Genomic DNA, 7,591 nt, shown 5'->3' on the forward strand with positions numbered 1-7,591 from the left:
CCCCCCCCCCCCCCCGCCTGGCAGCAGCCAGTGATTGCAAGGCTTTTTTTTTTTTTAAAGAGCCGGGAGGCTGGGGCTAGGTGGGGCTTCCATCAATGGGGTTGAGAGAGCAGATGGGGGATGAAGTCTGTTTGATTCGGAGATTCGGCCAATTCAGTGGCATCTGAATCTCTAAATCACATTCAGCTGAATTGATTTGGTGCAGTGAATCAAATCACTGTCCCCTGAATCAGCCAAATCCAAATTCAAAGCGAATACTAGCTGTTTCGCTCAGGCCTACTGTTTAATACTGTGTGAACAGTACAGAAGTGCTGAATTTTGAGAAGAGCCTTGAAAGAGGAGATGGAGTTAGCTATATGAATATAGTTATATATTGCTTTTGACTGAGAACTTTTCCTGATAAAAAGGATCAGTTTGAAAGGAAAAATAAATATGCTTCCCAGAAAAATAGAATCAGGGAGAGGTGTGAACTAACTCTCAGTGAAACTACTGGAATAGATAGGCAGGGCTGAGTTAATTTGTGAAGACGGTTAGAAACAAGGACAAAATTATATATCTCTCTTTAATGTGTTGGAAGAGGAGTAGCCAGTGGAGGAATTTAGGAAGGTTGGTAACATAGAGCTTTACATAATGTAAACCATTTCGTTTTTTGCTGGGGAGTAGCATGAAACCATTATGAATCAAAGCTTCAATGAAACAACGTAACATCCCTGTTAATGTGTCCTTATACTTTGAAAATGTTGCTGGCAATTCAAATTCATTATGCCTCAATGTCACACAGTCTGAATAAGTATGTAGTCTTATCAATGTGATCCCATTTTTCCTTTATTATTTCTGTCCTATTACATTTGGTTTCCCTATGTTTTAGTATGTATGCACTTAGAGTATTAGCCTTTAGGAGGGGAAGATATTTCTTGTTGCAGGTATATAGAGTGCTCAACATTACAATTCCTGAAAAAGTTGGGTTATAAAGTAGCTAATATGCCATTTTATGAGTTAAACAAACACCATTTGGCAAACAAACTGTCAAAATGTATGGTTTGTGCTCCATTCTCCCTCATAGTAAAAAACAAAAAAAAAAACTTTATAATGGTTGTTCTAGTACAGATAATTGAGTACACACTTAAGTCATTTTAAAGCCAATGGGATTTTAACACAAACGTTACTTTAAACCTTGGCTTAGCTGCTTTTATGAATTTAGGCACAGGACAGCAAGAATTCCTTTACATATACTCTGTAAAGGATGTGTCACATTCAGGTAAGCATCATACATCATGACATTTTTGTTCCCTTTTAAGGTTTCATAAAAAGGTTGTGCCTTTTCAGCTGGTTTACTCCACTACATTCTAACTTGATTGCCTTTTCAGTCTTTGGTGGCCCTGGTGGTACTTTTGTTTCAAAAGTTGTGTCTAGATTCACCAGATATTTTTGTATACTGAACTGCAATATCGCAAGATGGAGCTTTAGAGTTTTTGTCCAATTCATTTATAAACTCCTTTGGTCTCAAAATAAGGAGCTCAAAAGAGAGTTCCAATATTTCTTTATTTTAGCTGGGATCAGAAATATCTCAGGAACTGCTTTTGGACCTGATCACTCTACTCAACTCAGTGTCAAAAATCTCCTTTTGTGTTTCTGGCTAGGCTATGGAAGAGCAAACAGAGGCATATCATAGTTTCATGGGCTGTCTATGAGTCAGCAGGCTTTCATCTCAAATTTTAAAATCAGCCAAATCCTGAGAGACCAAAGGATTGTTTAATTAGGAGATGTCTTCTTTGTTAGATATTCATTTCATGCATAAGAATGTTTTGAGGGTATGATCCTGAGATCTTCTGAATCAGTAGGCTGTCTGTTTTTCTCACTTACACAAGCCTATCCACTTGCAAAGACTTTTGCTTTGTTCTCATTTACATTACTGAAGCTAGTTTGCACTCCTACCACTTCTAACCCTGACAGGGGTTGTAGTGGCCACACAGGTACATGTAAAGGCTGCTGAGAATTTGGTTATCTCTTCATCTGTACTCACTTTATACCAGCATTGAACAACCACTGACAATACATTCATTCGTTTGATTTATATGCTGCCCTTCCCAACAAAGGCACAGGGTGACTTACAATAAGAGCAATATACATCTTATTACATGCTTTTAATACATCTATTGTACCAGGGATAGCGAGTTGTTTTGTGATCATGATGGACTTCTGGAAGAATTAGACATTATATCACATTGTAGAATATAAAATAGCCTTATAAATGCAGGAAATGGAAATGGCAGAGTTATTAATCAGTGTGAAAGGTTGCCTTTACTGAATTTGAATGTCAGGAGCTGATGGAGACTTCTTGTATTCTAACATCCTGCATTCTAATATTATGTTATTAATATCAATATTTTTGATGGGGCTCTAGGCGTGGTTGTGATGTGCCCTAGTAGCAATCTTAAGCCTGCCAGGTCAGGGTCTCACCCTTTTTCCTCCCCTGTCACGCCTTGATGTTGGAGTTAGAAGTAAGGCTGCCCTTAGTGGCTGATATGTTTCTATATAAAGTAAAATAAAATTTACTTCTTGGGCTCAACATGGCCTTCCTAATTTGGTCCAGACCCTACTGCTCACAGTCTCTTGGTCTTGCAACTCCAAGGGTTAAATTCATGGCTTCTGTCCTCCCATAGAGCCATTCCCATGCCTTGCAGATATTATTTTTTCAATGTGCTTTACCTCAGCCCTCTTGGCTTTAGCCCACCATTGTTCTGGCTGCAGACTTCCAGCCCTGGCCCAAGTGGTCTAGCTTTCTTAGCCTCAGCCCTCTCTGTGTCTCAGTCTCCTAGCTCCAGGCTCTGCCATGGGTTTTGTCCCAGCCCTTTGGGGCCCACGGCCCAAGCAAAGCTGCTCACACCTTTTGCCAGCCGCTTCCTCTTTAACCGGCCTCAGTCCTCTGAGTCCCTGAGTAAGCAAAGCTGCTGTCTCCAAACTCTAAACAGTTTGGGCTTCAGCCCCATACAGCCCACTGGGTGCTGGGCCCTGGAAGGGCTCTATACCAGGTGGCCCTCAGGCACTCCTGTGGCCTTCATTTGGCCCTCCAGTATCAACCTAAATGCAAAACATACAAGTGACTGCTTTCAAACAAAAAAATCTCCCTGTACTCTGCGTTTGCATTATCCTGCAAGTCCCATCTCTCTTTGAGCCCTCACTTCTCATGAGAGGCTTAGGTTCTTGCTAGGTTGTCTCTTTTAGCCCTTCTCTCCCCAGTGCTCTGCTCCCTGCAGCATACAGGGCCAAACTGCCTGCCTTGCTTTTGGTGCTGGGCTTATGTGCCCTGGAACACTACCCCTCCCAGGCAGGTGACTCCCCAGTTAAGCACAGGGGGGTCTCTTGTGCCTAATGGTCTGTTTGTATCTCCCTGCTGCAGCTTGACCCAGTTGTTTGCAACCTTTACTCTCAGGCTACCTGGAAAACTGCTCTACACCATCAGCTTGTTACAGTGCAGCTGGCTTTGTGTCAGCTGCCTGCCTATACAATGAGGTTAGCCCACTGCACTTTCTTCCTAAAGTAACAGGAGGCAGTGACTCCCTGTTACAGCCACGTTTTAAAATGACAAGATATTTTTAGCTTCTCTCAGGAGGTAACAGATCAATTATTTCCTTTGGTGTTAAACCCTGACCTCTTACAACTTGACCTTGTTGATGGTCAGAACGTCACATTTGTTTCTTCCAAACCACATGCAGGTATGACTTGAAAGGGACATTCAAAAAGGTTGGTATTTCCATTTCCAATTGAGTTTGGTCAAAAGTTGTTTTTTCTTCTTTGACTGCCTTTAAGTAGCTTTAGAAATACTGGTACAACACTGGAATAATTAAACTATATTATTATTTCCGGTCATATATATTCTGACATTTTAAAACAGCTTTTGTAAATGTAGACCAATTAATTATATTCTGCTTAAAAACCTACTAGGAAAAGCACCCTGCTGATAGCTAAATGTATTGTGCTTTAAAGACAAGTAGAAAACACAGTGTATATATGATAGAAAAATGTATGGAGACAGGACACCTATTATTAAAATATCACAACGATATAAGAAGACATTTTTAAGAATTACTACATCTAAATTGGGGTCATATGCATTTTAATTTATTGCTGAAATAATTTATTATCTAAATAGAATATTTTATTTTAATATATTTACGTTTTTAATACACTTCTCTTGGTGTTACTGGTATTCTGTTCAAGAACTTGTCCAAATATAATCCTGTCAAAAGACCACTGCAGCTAAAAAATGTTTATATAATGACTAAATTTGGCCTCATAGTAAACCACTTTCAAAACCTTGGTTTCAGTTTCTTTACATTTCTCAGAAACTGAAAAACCAATTATTAATCTAGTTATTTGAATATAGCAGATCCTTGTTTATTCTAAGATCCATTTATGCCAGCCTAGCTGCCTGCTGTTGCCTTACAGGAGGTATTGAACATAATGCAGTGGTGATACAACTCTTCTGTGCTGGCCACATTCCCAGTGCAAGGGATATCATTAGAGAGGGTAGTAAGGTATGGTAAGAATGCACCTCACTTCAATTATTCTGTGCTCGCTAGGTCTGGTAGAGAGCCATGGAAAGAAGAACACAAGTTTTAGATGACCCACTGCAGCTGTGTCCTGCAAAAGATACACCCCTGCAAAGTTACAAAATATATACATATTCTCCCCACCTCCCCCAGGAGTAACATGTGTAGCTGAAAACCAGTGGGCACGATTCTATATGGAATTAACTCCTCTAAGAGACTGGGCACTGTCTACCATCAATGAAGTCAATAGAGCCAAGATACCATAATGATGGCTGAAAAAAAATTAAATACTAGGTTAATACACAGAATAGGGTGTTTACTTTCTTGAAGGGTCGGTCACACTGATGGCATAACCAGTAATTAAAATGATAACCAATGGCCCTGTTTCAATAAGCAACGTCTTATATTCTTGTTGAAATAAGGACAGAAGGGAACATAACCTACAGTCCTACTATGACCTCTGTTTTTAATCAAAATTCTCCGCAAATGTACGGTACATATTATGATTTAATGTTACAGTAGTTATTTATGGTGATTGCCCACAGGACTGGGTAATCATAGGATATTTTGCTTTGGTTAGAAAGTTTGAGTTTCAGTTGACAGCTCTGTCAGATATATAGAAATAATTTTTGCTAAGAGTGTCTTAGAGGAGTTTGGTTTTGGTTTTTATGTACATTGTTCAGAATTCTAGTAGATGAAGTAGGCAAGAGTAAAACAGCATTTAAAAATGCAAAGATTGTTTGAAAAATTAAATTTTAGTATTTACTCTTGTGAAGGATAAGAAGTGCCAAACCCTGGCCTTGGCACTAGGCTTAGAGATAATACCATAGTAGTAAGGTAGGGGAACTGCTTGTAATGTTATTCCATAATCAAAAACTTAATTTAAAAGGGATTAGAATTGGTTAAGTGTGACATCCCCCTAGTGCTAACTCTTACAAGCAAGGGAAAAAGAATACCTTAATGCCTATATAACAAGTTTCCAAATGCAGGGAGCGTGTATGTTCACACATAACTTCCTGCTCTAACAATGAAATGCACCATATGTGAGACATAAATATTCAGTAGAGGCTGCTTTCCTCTTACCTGACAAGGTTTTAAGGAATGACTGAATGTAACCTGGACTGAAGAGTAGCTTCCACACCTGTATGGCATTTTTGCTGATTGGAATAATTTTGATGGAGCCATATTCAGCTGATATTGTCAAAATCTAAGTGCTGGGTAAAACTGAGTTTGTTTTGATGCAATTTGTTTACAAAAAATTTCAGAGAAATGTCAACTACTTCTTTTTTAACATTCTTGGAATAGCTATTTCAGTTTTTCACTTTTCATTTAGCTTTCCAGTTAGAATTTTTTACTTTGCACCATATTACATATCACGTTTTAACATTGTTGACATCCAATTGAAACATGTCTTTTTAAATAACTCAAAACTATTTCTTATTTGACTTATTATTCAGGATTTTCGGCTTTACATTTACAATTTTTCAGTTTTCTTCCTTATTCAAAAACAAAATTATTAAACAAGAAAGATGTTAAAAAAATCACCATAGATTCTTTAAAATACTATGAGGACTCACATCATGCTGTATCTGCTTCACACAGTGTTGCCCCAGAGCTTGTAGTTTTAACACAGGCAGCAGTGATGATGTCCTTTATACAGTAGTAATAGTGGTTTATTTACAGCTGTTGCTGAGCAATACAGTAAAATGAGCAATAATAATGATATGTTATATAATATTTGTATGACTTATAATTTATGGTTTTACTAAAACCTATTTTAAGCTGATCTATTCTGCCAATGTATACAACATTTAAAATAGAACTTAGTATATAATAATAAAAAATAGTAGATAATAAAGTAATACAGGGGAATTATATTTGGTTTTTGGCCCTTATTCTTTGGGCAAGTAATGCAAATACACCTACAGAATATAGGAAAGGCTCTGAGTTGTTAGATAGAAGCCAGATTGTGGGGTTTTTCATAGAACAAACAAGACCACAAAGAGTGATGTAAAGTCATCTAACTCATTCTTCCTTCATGAACATATTCTGTTCAAATACACAGTCTGGTACCACCTGCTTATGAGAACTGCAGTTCTCATTGCAGTGAATTGCAGTCTAGTAATGGACTTATTACTTGCAGTCTTCCAGTCCTATATGAAGACAAATCCTATTAGCAAGGGATGGGGATTAATCATTAGATGTTCTCTGTGTTTGGAAAATGTATATATTGCCTTGAAATAGGTAATCTACTGACTAGGATATAGTATTAATTGTAGCTTAATGTAATTTATTTGAATTCCAATAAAATATTACACAAAATAATGTTACTAAGTGCTTGACTATGTTTAATAGAATGTTTATTTAGGGGGGAGAGCAGAGGGATTAGTTGGGGAAGTTACATCAAATTAAAAATGGCCACCTGATCTAACTCAGTGCACCCAGGTATGACCTTACACTTAGATCCCTAGTTAGGATGATCTAAGCACAAATTGTACAGAAGTTCAGGAAGGTTACATGGGTCTAAAAATGGCTGACTATCTAAGTTAACTGAACCTCCAAGGTTGTCTAACTTAGATCAGGTTAGGCAAGGCTGATCTAACTAAGCTTCTGTACAGTATAGTTCCCAGCACAACCTGGGGACTGGTAAAGCCCAGCCACTGGTCTCTGCCCCAGGGCTGTACTATTCCAACCCCAACCTCCTCCCACAGACACCAGGGTATTTTTAGCCCATCATCCCCTTCCCTTGCCCCTTCCCCAGATGAACAAGCCCTCTCCCACGCAGACCAGCCAGCCCCGCCTCTGAGCCTACCAAACAGCCTATCTCACAAGCTGCTCCTGGACCTGGGAACTGATTAAAGTTAAGTTCAGGATCTGTGCTTGAGGGGTGATTCATGGGAACCATGAAGAACAGATGGGATTGGAGGGGGTATGTTCACTGGTGGGGTGGGTTGTTCATATGGGGGGAAAATGAAGGGATAAAAGTAGCCCCTGGTCCTGGGAAAGAGGAGAGTACCTCCATCCCCTCAAGCCCCTCC

At 38.9% G+C, this 7,591-nt stretch overlaps 1 long non-coding RNA gene across 1 annotated transcript in view; it reads right to left on the bottom strand.

Moving 5' to 3' along the window:
• The window catches only part of LOC109297016, a 22,278-nt gene that overhangs the window by 802 nt on the left and 13,885 nt on the right, over positions 1-7,591 (bottom strand). The window lies entirely within an intron of this gene.

Source organism: Gavialis gangeticus, unplaced genomic scaffold, assembly GCF_001723915.1.
Source record: "Gavialis gangeticus isolate Ggan-Ray unplaced genomic scaffold, GavGan_comp1, whole genome shotgun sequence".
Lineage (NCBI taxonomy): Eukaryota > Metazoa > Chordata > Crocodylia > Gavialidae > Gavialis > Gavialis gangeticus.